At 34.7% G+C, this 12,730-nt stretch overlaps 1 protein-coding gene across 1 annotated transcript in view; it reads right to left on the reverse strand.

Moving 5' to 3' along the window:
• Nucleotides 1-12,730, reverse strand: part of LOC149921095 (calcitonin gene-related peptide type 1 receptor-like) — a 317,091-nt gene that overhangs the window by 120,349 nt on the left and 184,012 nt on the right. The window lies entirely within an intron of this gene.

A 12,730-nucleotide genomic window follows, 5' to 3' on the forward strand; every position in this document is an offset into this window, starting at 1 on the left:
TAGGCAATGATAGAGCCGACACTTTAATATATTAATATTTTACTCAGCAAGCGGTATGTTATATTTATTCAATGGAAACAAGAGATCAGCCCCGAAGGTTTTTAGTTTCACAACTGGAACAATATGTAGAATATCGAATACAAATAACGATAACTCTCGCATTTTAAAAGAATTGCGCTATTGCAGTATTTTTTGTGTTAGCATCTACCGCAGTTTCTTAAAAATTAATAAGGTATATCTTTTGTAGAAACGGGGAAAAAGAGAAAATTACATACTAAGTATTTATCTTTTCTGATAGTAGATGGCGCGTAAGTTCCTACGCTATCGCGAACAAAATGACTGAACTGTTGGGTAAGTCTTATAAGTATATTTCTTATACTCTTGGTGAATTTTAAAAATTTATTATGAATTTTAAAATTTATTAATAATTTTGGTTCCGAAAATATATTTTATTATAGTTAAGCAGACAGATTGAATTAAGTAGCTTAAACGTCAATCCATATTAAGCTTGTGCCTCAAAAATACCTAACTACTGACCATTCTGCAATAAATACGATGAATAGAAAAAGAAGTCATCTTGAATCTTTATAAAATATTTGCTGAATAAGCTTCTTGTTGTCAGTTTTCTTCTCAAAGGCGCAATTGAAAAGACTAACATCACCAGAGCCGTCGTCATCCAGACTTCCCAGCTCAGTCCCAAAATAGAATATTGCTCTTCGCGTCCATTCGTTCCTAGTTGAACCGCGGATAAGATCTCGTAACTTCCAGCTTGACAGGGACTACTGCGGTGTGAAGCATTATCAACTCGACTTCCAGAGAAAAACATCATTGCGGTATCAACTATCTGCAAAATTTCAGAAAGCCCTTCGGAAAATTACATTGTCTAATGACCAAATTTGGATCCAACTGGAATAAAGACGCATCCAGATTGAACACAATTTTGATTGGATCAAATAATACCGATTGATTCGGAATAAAGTCTAATTTCATAATTGCAACTGAATCAAATATAACACATTTGGGAGTTACATTTTTGATCGAAGTAACGTTTTGTTATCCCCAATTTTGGATGAAAAAAGCAGAATTCAATTGAAGCTAAAATTCACTCTTTACAAGTTAATAATCACTTTTATGTTAAATTTCTATTAACTTCCTATAACGATGCCAAGATGTAATTCATGTACACATCCACTTATTTTGTGCTAAATTCAATTGCACCCATAATGTTTTTTAATTTAAAGAAATTTACACCTTAATTGTCGAAAACAAAAAGCAATAAAAAGTCTATTTCTTAGAACATGTTTCATCCATTACTCACATCTAAATTTATTGCGTTCCGAAAAATGGAACCAAGACCCTTTGTTTGAACTCCTCTTTCCAAAAGCTTAGAGTCCATATCATTCATGCTGAGAAATTGAAGTCTACAAAGTGAAGAAAGACCCAAGATTACAAATGAAACGTTAAAATAAATTCTTCAAACACAATATCTCAGGACCACTTTACTACAGACGGTAAAGCAGGGTTGGCCAAAAAACGAATTTTATTTAAATTGAAAAAGTAACTATGGTTTTACCAAGTTAACCCTCAGTTGAAACCACCAGTTAATTATGCTAGTATCAAGCTTTGGAGATTTTCCAGTGTAGATGTAATTACATCTACTACACACCGCCAAAATCTTACATATGATACTAAAACTCCTAAACTGTGTTAACAAACGCTTCAAATTATAAAAGTTTTAGCTTTGTATTTTCGTTATTGAATAACTGATGCTTCGTCTTACCTGTTTTAAGCCTAAAAATGCACTTTATCGACCCAATTTAATGACTCTTGCAACGTCTTTTGTAGCCTGTTTTACGCCTAAAAATGCACTTTAACTACCCAATTTAATGACTCTTGTAACGTCTTTTGTAGCCGGTTTTACGCCTAAAAATGCACTTTAACGACCCAATTTAATGACTCTTGTAACGTCTTTTGTAGCCGATTTTACGCCTAAAAATTCACTTTAACGTAGCCTGTTTACGCCTAAAACTGCACTTTAACGAACCAATTTCATGACTCTTGTAATGTCTTTTGTAGCCTGTTTACGCCTAAAAATGCACTTTAACGATCCAATTTAATGACTCTTGTAATGTCTTTTGTAGCCTGTTTTACGCCTAAAAATGCACTTTAACGACTCAATTTAATGACTCTTGTAACGTCTTTTGAAGCCTGTTTACACCTAAAACTGCACTTTAACGAACCAATTTCATGACTCTTGTAACGTCTTTTGTAGCCTGTTTACGCCTAAAAATGCACTTTAACGACCCAATTTAATGACTCTTGTAACGTTTTTTGTAGCCGGTTTTACGCCTAAAAATGCACTTTAACGACCCAATTTAATGACTCTTGGAACGTCTTTTGAAACCTGTTTACTCCTAAAACTGCACTTTAACGAACCAATTTCATGACTCTTGTAACATCTTTTGTAGCCTGTTTACGCCTAAAAATGCACTTTAACGACCCAATTTAATGACTCTTGTAACGTTTTTTGTAGCCGGTTTTACGCCTAAAAATGCACTTTAACGACCCAATTTAATGACTCTTGTAACGTCTTTTGAAGCCTGTTTACTCCTAAAACTGCACTTTAACGAACCAATTTCATGACTCTTGTAACATCTTTTGTAGCCTGTTTTACTTAACTGCCATTCTTGGAAAATTTTTAAAATCGTTTGAAGCCCGTTCTTGAAGCGAAATTTTAACTAAAACAATGTTTATCAGACATTCTCTGAGATTTAAATCAATATAATATAATATAAAGAAAAAGGATTCACTCTAGCTCAAGTAAGTTTGGTTTCGAAAAAATTATTCCTTTTTATTTTCACTAAACTGTATTTATTGTTGAAACTTCTTAGAAATTTTGTTTCTTCTGTGTAAGTGGTTCATTTAAAGGGAATATAACCTCGGGTATTTGGTGTGGAACACCAACGTTTGCAGCTCTGGCCGCTCTTGCCTTTGGCTCTTAAAAGGTTTGGCGCCACTGTACAGGGAAATTTGAAAAATTGAAGGGGTCTTCCATAAAGATTGCTTTGCGGGCTATATTCCCTTTAAGATGTACATAATAAATGTATGTTTCTTAGGCTTCCACAGATTTTTAAAATAATGAGACGTAAAATTTAAAAACTACCTCGTGTTTGGCAGATTATGTAAAATATACTGAAGTGAGATGAAAAAAGGTGCAAGATACGGTTGAAACCTGTTATTGTAGAAGTCTTGAAGGCAACATGATTCAAGATACTAAAAAAGAAACACATTAATTTTCAATAAAAATTACCAAAAATTAAAATAGGTGAATGCTAGCTGATACAGCAAATATATGGACCAAAAACTGAACAGATAAATTAACCGCTAAAATTTCGAATAACCATTAAAATCTCTGTTTATTTATGGATATTATTTGCGGTTATAAAACGATTTAATATGCCAAAATAAGCTTTTGTTCGCGTAATTTTTGGTTTTAGATAAAAACAAATTAAACGGATATTTCTTATCCAAACCTCGAGCTCTAGTGAATTTTGAACACATCAAATTTAGATTTTAGATTTAATTTTTAAAATTTATATTGATTTAGATTTTTTTGGAGTACCATCTGCTACAGAATTAGTTCAGCCATTTTTTTATGTACACGAAAATTAGTGGGCATTTGCAAAGTACTTACATTGGGCATGTAAAGTCTGATGGTCATTTGAGTTCCGTTCATTTTTCTTTACTACAAATAAATTTGTTAGCGTATGGAATGTATACCATTATCGTTTTAAAATTATCCCGAGCTGAAATCCAAAACGAGCTCTCTCAAAAAACAAAACTTGAGCAAAAACTATTTGGATATTAAATAATAGATTTACGAAATGGTTTGGAATTTATAATTTCGAAGCTATATATGCACAAAGTTTATTATTTTTAGTTCAAACAGATGTTGAAATACGACTTCAAAAAACGTTAAAAAAGCCAATTCACTTAAGTCCAGTTATTTGGTTTTGAATAAAAATAAGTTATACAATTTTAGCTTATGTTTTTCGTATGTGTTCGAACAGTATGAATATATAATATTTGTACATTTCTTTGTACCTTCAACAAAAACAAATTAAACGCGGAAAACTATGGTTTTTAAAAATCGGAATTTGACAAAAATTAACAGAAAGTACAAATAAGCGGGTAGGTGGGTTTTTTAATTGGGTTACCCTTTGATTTAACTTTGGGTTCACAACTTTATTTATTATTTATTATGTTAGTTTTATTATGATCATTTGGGTTATTTTTGAAGAATGTATCGAAATTTCGATTAATCCGTCAGTTAGTTTTTCTGAAGGCTTTCTTAATTATTATCTACAATTAATTTGACTGAATTTATGCTTAGGCGGGAGCTTGAATATTTTGGTGCGAGTTGTCTCTGAAGCTATATTAAGACTTAAAGTAATTTCGCCATTCCATATACATTTTCTACGAAAAACAAACAGGTGTAGATTTTCTTTCTATTGTTTATCAAATTGTTTCATTTTATAAATTATGTTTTCTGAAAAATCAATAGTGCTCTTTTTGCTAAAAATATTTTTGTTCTAGTTTTTATATCGGTGTACGCACGCTTAAAAAACTATTCAACCAGTGGTGGACATGACGACATGTGCTAAATTCCCACAGAGTTGTAAATACATTTCACCAAAAAATCTATGAAACAATTGTTCAAATAATACTATAGCAACTTTCAAATTCCAAAGCAAATGTCACGGCCTAAAATATATTCCGTCATATTGGAAATTAGTTCTTTAAGAATGGTAATGTCTTATTATAAAAAATATACTGGTTTTATTTTTCGTTAATTCAATTGGTTATCAAAAATAAATTTTTAAAAACTGTTGTTATTATTATTATTAGTGTATTATTTATTTTAAAAGTTTCAACAGTAAATTAAAACATTATACAGGGTGGCTTAGGTATTGTGGCCAATAACTTCTATGGGAGAGTATTATTCCAGTAAAAAATATGTTTTCCCTACTATCTGGTAAAAGTATTAAAATGAAATGTTAAATGAAGAAAGATAAAAATTACTGGTTTGCGGGAGAAATAAGGAGTTTAGCTTTGACCTTTGTAGCTTTGACCTTTGTACGCTTCTTCGAAAATTCACCTACAGAAAGCCGGCTTCAGCTCCAGCTCCGGCTCCAATACGGCTCCGGCCCTGACTTAAACCCTATCGGCTCCAGTCGGCTCCAGTGAAGGCCGGACTCGGATCTGGAGCCGCGGCTCCGGCTTTAAGTGTTTCAAATCGGCTCCAGGAGCCGGCTCCAATACGTTTATGGTAATTTTTTATGTCTAAGCTTAGGGAGCGTCCATAAATTACACGAGGTGCTATGGGGAGGGAGGGGGTCGATCTGAATCTCACCCAATCTCACGTGGAGGAGGGGGGTTTCGGCAAATATCACGTAATTTTTTTTCCGCAAGAAAAAGTGTAAAACTGCGATAAAACTGGGTTAAATTAAGTAATTAAACCCTTGCACACCTTCATCAGCATGCCCTATGACCTCTATTGCCCAAGTGTACGTGCGGGTGATCTGAAAAAGAGATGCTGCAGTACACGCGGTATCTACTTTGCATCCGTCACAAGAGCTCCAGAGCACCGACGTGGGGTCCACAGAGCACCACCTGCACCAGCGCGCAAAGTGTGACCTTCACGGATTGTGACACGCCGAGTTACTGAGCTTAGGTGTGCAAGTGACAACGGTTTAAAGTGGCTAAATTAGGCGAGGTTGAAGGAGCAGATAATTTTACTGAAAATCACATAGACATGTTGGTTCCCGTAGTCACTATTGAGACCACACATGAGTCCCCGTGGACTGAATTATAATGAATATTCATTTACGAATTTTAGTAGTTCCTTAATACTTTAAATTTAAGTATGTTATTGTTCGATTTTCTCACTGTGATTCTAGACTACGTTCTGTCTAAAATACTAGTCTTAAATATAAATAATTAAGCAAATTACATTTTTTTAAATAAATCCAACGCAATCAATGGATTGTTTTTTGATATTCAGCCATCACGCGAAAGAAAGAATACCCGCGTTATTAAAATAAAGCCTATATTACAATATCATTTATTTTACCTTAAAACATAGTATTCATTGTGTCTTAACCAGTCATTTTTTTTGCTTCGTATTAACATCGTATTGCACCACTCGGCGTATGAATTTTTTATTTTCTAAAAAATATAAATAGGAAAATTTTATATAAGGTGATTAATTAATTTTTTTCAAACTAATTAATAAAAACTAATGGGTAATTTAAATTGTCAACTGTAAAAATTTATAAGGTTAGAATTTTTACCTTTGTAAAAATGTCAACCACAATACGAAATTTCACAGCTAGCGATCTCTGGCAGTACCCCTTATGAAACCAATCCGAACATATTTTTTTACGTTTAAAGAACTTAACTAAGTACTTAAGAGTTAAAATAATCCTTTAGTTTTAAATATTTAATTAATATTGGTATTTAAGTGTCCAGTATAAATTTTATTAAATTAACGGCGAAAATACAATTTGTTTTCTACGGTATGCAACACTAAAAGTGGAAAACCTAAAATAGATTAATTTATTCAAATTATGCCATTACCGTTGAATAGCTAGTTTCAATTTAAAATTATTGTTTAATTTATACAGTAGCGGATTAAGCAAAAAACTGAATAGTCTTAAGCCTTATAGCCTATAGGGCCCGGGACTGTTCAAAAGGTAAGGGGACCCGAGACCGAGCTGGAGAGAGGTCAGAATGGCCTCAATTAATGTTCAAGTAAAGAGCGATTTATTCGTTTCGACATAAATGCCATCCAACTGTTCCATCGGATAGTTGATATCCACGCGTACTAACAAATGCTGTACATATCACAGGTTCTAATTCGTGAGTGCCACAGTAGATGTTGTGAAATTATTAACTGTTCAAATCTGTATATTCGACGGCAAGGTCACTGTTTTAAAAACATTATTTTGGTTTACCATTTTTCTTAACCGAATATTTAAATTAAGGTGCATAATAAATGAAAAATATATAACTTAATGAAAATATATTTTCAGTCGCCTATTGCGTAAATCCTAACAGAGGTATTATTTTAATTATAGAATACACAAGAATTGTTTTATGTTTAAGGATTGGAAAGCAACACCACCCTTATGAAAATTTTCTGGGGTTTTCTAAAGGAAATTTAAATGTAAATTTTTAAAGAATTCCTTTAGATTATCCTAAAGAATATTTCGGAATATTCGCCCCTTTTTCTTAAGAAAAATATTGGGTTTCCTATAGAATTTTATAAAGATTTTCTCTAGAAATACCCTTACATTTTTCGAAAGAATATCTTTAGAAATATTAGTGTACACATATTCTGGAATATGAAGAAACGACCAAGGACGTCATATTTAATTTAAATTAACGTGTTAATAAGTGTTTGGAAGTCAAACTCGAAATAAACTCTTTCTTTGCGACATAAATTGTGTTCTAGAAGGAAATTAACTAGAAAAGCTGCGCAACGTTCAGAAATCTTTCACCGTTTTTTGTTTACCTAACTTGTAAAACAATGCAATCAATTCGCATTTTTAGACAATTTCTATCAAATATTCGCAATTGTGTGCAGCAAATATAACCGAAAAACGTATCGATTGGCGAACAGTATAACTAGACTTAAGGTCATAAGGCATACACATGTATTAAAAATTTCAAAGATAATAGACTAACTAAATTTAGAAATAAATTAAAAATAACACAAAATCGTAATTCAGGTGAATTATGAAATACCTTATTTTTTTCTACCAAAAGAAAAAATTAACGCCCTAAAAATATTTTCTAAAGATTTTTCTCAGGTTATCTATAGAAATATTTTACTAAACGTGTAGTAAGAAGTGTCTTTAAAAAATTCTATAGAAATTCTCTAGAATTTTTCACTAGACTTAGAAAACTTTACAACCCCTTAAAGCACTTTATAATGTTCTATAGAAAAACATAGAAAGTTTTCATAAGGGCATGTTAGGGATGTTTTTATTTTACCTCAATTAAAATATGTTTGTCGGTTGTGAAGCTGGCAAGCCATTCAAGCCATTTGAAAAAGTCCAGCTCTCAACTCGTAACGTGAGAGTTGGTCTTTTTTGGAAGCTGACTGCGTGTATTGTTCAAATACTGTAATTTTATCAGGTGGTGTGAAATATCCATTTAGGTTGACAGTGTGTCCGAGTTTATAGCCCGGTGTACCTAGTAACTAAGGTTTATCATCATAGTGCCCTACGCCAGCGTCCACTCAGCCCAGACAGGTGACAAATCCAGCATGGGTAGCGGAACCCTACTACTGATATTCGCACCTTAGACGCAAGCCACCCAACCCAGCAGAATGTGCAGCAATGGGGGGACCATTACCCACTTAGCACACAGCAGTGGGAGTAATTGTGTATGCTGTAACAACTCCAGTCGACACTCTACCTATGAAGGTAAGGAGTCCAACCCTTTGGAGAGAGCTCCTAAAGGGGAACGACGAGCACACAGCAGTCCAAATAACCCGGCACAGCGGGCAACGGAAATCCCGCTGTGATCCCAAAAACCGGGAAACAGGACCACTGCGCCTCATACGGAGACCCGCCGCCCCACAGCAGGCTACCCAATCCGCCGAGGCGGCCAGTTTGCACGGACCCTCTCCGTTAACCTGAGCCGAAGCCCAGTATCCAGCCCAAAACTGACCGACGTTGGAGGTGGAGATAGGACCATTTGATCAGAGCTAACATCTCCCAGTGCGCCACCGCCCTTATGAGTTGTTGTGTACCTAGTAACAAAGACCATACCACCGGAGGTCTATCATCACCAAGTCGGTACGAGCTATTAGTAAGTTTTTAAATTTCTTCAAATTTGTTTATGGTTTAGCTTCATTACCCCTTTTCATAATGGACTACTCTACTTATTCGCTTATTATATATTCCTTTACAATGCAGTCCATAGGTGGTACCTTTAAACATTGCGTATTAATTATAATCCAATTAATGCCTAAGGTATTAGCCTAGCTGATTAATTTTCCAAAGCCTGATACTAGCATATTTAACTAGTGGTTTCAACTAAGGATTAAACTGGTTAAAAACATATTGACTTTTTCAATTTAAATAAAATTCGGTTTTTGGCCAACCCTGCTTTACCGTCGGTATAAAGTGGTCCTGAGATATTGTGTTTGGATAATTTATTTGCACGTTTCATTTGTAATCTTTGGTCTTTCTTCACTTTGTAGACCTTAATTTCTACAAGAGTCATTAAATTGGGTCGTTAAAGTGCATTTTTAGGCATAAACAGGCAACAAAAGACGTTACAAGAGTCATTTTATTGGGTCGTTAAAGTGCATTTTTAGGCGTAAACAGGCTACAAAAGACGTTACAAGAGTCATTAAATTGGGTCGTTAAAGTGCATTTTTAGGCGTAAACAGGCTACAAAAGACGTTACAAGAGTCATTTAATTGGGTCGTTAAAGTGCATTTTTAGGCGTAAACAGGCTACAAAAGACGTTACAAGAGTCATTAAATTGGGTCGTTAAAGTGCATTTTTAGGCGTAAACCGGCTACAAAAGACGTTACAAGAGTCATTTAATTGGGTCGTTAAAGTGCATTTTTAGGCGTAAACAGGCTGCAAAAGACGTTACAAGAGTCATTTAATTGGGTCGTTAAAGTGCATTTTTAGGCGTAAACAGGCTACAAAAGACGTTACAAGAGTCATTAAATTGGGTCGTTAAAGTGCATTTTTAGGCGTAAACAGGCTACAAAAGACGTTACAAGAGTCATTAAATTGGGTCGTTAAAGTGCATTTTTAGGCGTAAACCGGCTACAAAAGACGTTACAAGAGTCATTTAATTGGGTCGTTAAAGTGCATTTTTAGGCGTAAACAGGCTGCAAAAGACGTTACAAGAGTCATTTAATTGGGTCGTTAAAGTGCATTTTTAGGCGTAAACAGGCTACAAAAGACGTTACAAGAGTCATTTAATTGGGTCGTTAAAGTGCATTTTTAGGCGTAAACAGGCTACAAAAGACGTTACAAGAGTCATTAAATTGGGTCGTTAAAGTGCATTTTTAGGCGTAAACAGGCTACAAAAGACGTTACAAGAGTCATTAAATTGGGTCGTTAAAGTGCATTTTTAGGCGTAAACAGGCTACAAAAGACGTTACAAGAGTCATTAAATTGGGTCGTTAAAGTGCATTTTTAGGCGTAAACAGGCTACAAAAGACGTTACAAGAGTCATTAAATTGGGTCGTTAAAGTGCATTTTTAGGCGTAAACCGGCTACAAAAGACGTTACAAGAGTCATTTAATTGGGTCGTTAAAGTGCATTTTTAGGCGTAAACAGGCTGCAAAAGACGTTACAAGAGTCATTTAATTGGGTCGTTAAAGTGCATTTTTAGGCGTAAACAGGCTGCAAAAGACGTTACAAGAGTCATTTAATTGGGTCGTTAAAGTGCATTTTTAGGCGTAAACAGGCTACAAAAGACGTTACAAGAGTCATTAAATTGGGTCGTTAAAGTGCATTTTTAGGCGTAAACAGGCTACAAAAGACGTTACAAGAGTCATTAAATTGGGTCGTTAAAGTGCATTTTTAGGCGTAAACCGGCTACAAAAGACGTTACAAGAGTCATTTAATTGGGTCGTTAAAGTGCATTTTTAGGCGTAAACAGGCTGCAAAAGACGTTACAAGAGTCATTTAATTGGGTCGTTAAAGTGCATTTTTAGGCGTAAACAGGCTACAAAAGACGTTACAAGAGTCATTAAATTGGGTCGTTAAAGTGCATTTTTAGGCGTAAACAGGCTACAAAAGACGTTACAAGAGTCATTAAATTGGGTCGTTAAAGTGCATTTTTAGGCGTAAACCGGCTACAAAAGACGTTACAAGAGTCATTTAATTGGGTCGTTAAAGTGCATTTTTAGGCGTAAACAGGCTGCAAAAGACGTTACAAGAGTCATTTAATTGGGTCGTTAAAGTGCATTTTTAGGCGTAAACAGGCTACAAAAGACGTTACAAGAGTCATTAAATTGGGTCGTTAAAGTGCATTTTTAGGCGTAAACAGGCTACAAAAGACGTTACAAGAGTCATTAAATTGGGTCGTTAAAGTGCATTTTTAGGCGTAAACCGGCTACAAAAGACGTTACAAGAGTCATTTAATTGGGTCGTTAAAGTGCATTTTTAGGCGTAAACAGGCTGCAAAAGACGTTACAAGAGTCATTTAATTGGGTCGTTAAAGTGCATTTTTAGGCGTAAACAGGCTACAAAAGACGTTACAAGAGTCATTAAATTGGGTCGTTAAAGTGCATTTTTAGGCGTAAACAGGCTACAAAAGACGTTACAAGAGTCATTAAATTGGGTCGTTAAAGTGCATTTTTAGGCGTAAACCGGCTACAAAAGACGTTACAAGAGTCATTTAATTGGGTCGTTAAAGTGCATTTTTAGGCGTAAACAGGCTGCAAAAGACGTTACAAGAGTCATTTAATTGGGTCGTTAAAGTGCATTTTTAGGCGTAAACAGGCTACAAAAGACGTTACAAGAGTCATTAAATTGGGTCGTTAAAGTGCATTTTTAAGCGTAAACAGGCTACAAAAGACGTTACAAGAGTCATTAAATTGGGTCGTTAAAGTTCATTTTTAGGTGTAAAACAGGCTACAAAAGACGTTACAAGAGTCATTAAATTGGGTCGTTAAAGTGCATTTTTAGGCGTAAACAGGCTACAAAAGACGTTACAAGAGTCATTAAATTGGGTCGTTAAAGTGCATTTTTAGGCGTAAACAGGCTACAAAAGACGTTACAAGAGTCATTAAATTGGGTCGTTAAAGTGCATTTTTAGGCGTAAACCGGCTACAAAAGACGTTACAAGAGTCATTTAATTGGGTCGTTAAAGTGCATTTTTAGGCGTAAACAGGCTGCAAAAGACGTTACAAGAGTCATTTAATTGGGTCGTTAAAGTGCATTTTTAGGCGTAAACAGGCTACAAAAGACGTTACAAGAGTCATTAAATTGGGTCGTTAAAGTGCATTTTTAGGCGTAAACAGGCTACAAAAGACGTTACAAGAGTCATTAAATTGGGTCGTTAAAGTGCATTTTTAGGCGTAAACCGGCTACAAAAGACGTTACAAGAGTCATTTAATTGGGTCGTTAAAGTGCATTTTTAGGCGTAAACAGGCTGCAAAAGACGTTACAAGAGTCATTTAATTGGGTCGTTAAAGTGCATTTTTAGGCGTAAACAGGCTACAAAAGACGTTACAAGAGTCATTAAATTGGGTCGTTAAAGTGCATTTTTAAGCGTAAACAGGCTACAAAAGACGTTACAAGAGTCATTAAATTGGGTCGTTAAAGTTCATTTTTAGGTGTAAAACAGGCTACAAAAGACGTTACAAGAGTCATTAAATTGGGTCGTTAAAGTGCATTTTTAGGCGTAAACAGGCTACAAAAGACGTTACAAGAGTCATTAAATTGGGTCGTTAAAGTGCATTTTTAGGCGTAAACAGGCTACAAAAGACGTTACAAGAGTCATTAAATTGGGTCGTTAAAGTGCATTTTTAGGCGTAAACCGGCTACAAAAGACGTTACAAGAGTCATTTAATTGGGTCGTTAAAGTGCATTTTTAGGCGTAAACAGGCTGCAAAAGACGTTACAAGAGTCATTTAATTGGGTCGTTAAAGTGCATTTTTAGGCGTAAACAGGCTACAAAAGAC

The sequence above is a fragment of the Leiobunum rupestre genome, chromosome 11, assembly GCF_980474605.1.
Source record: "Leiobunum rupestre chromosome 11, qqLeiRupe1.1.hap1, whole genome shotgun sequence".
Lineage (NCBI taxonomy): Eukaryota > Metazoa > Arthropoda > Arachnida > Opiliones > Sclerosomatidae > Leiobunum > Leiobunum rupestre.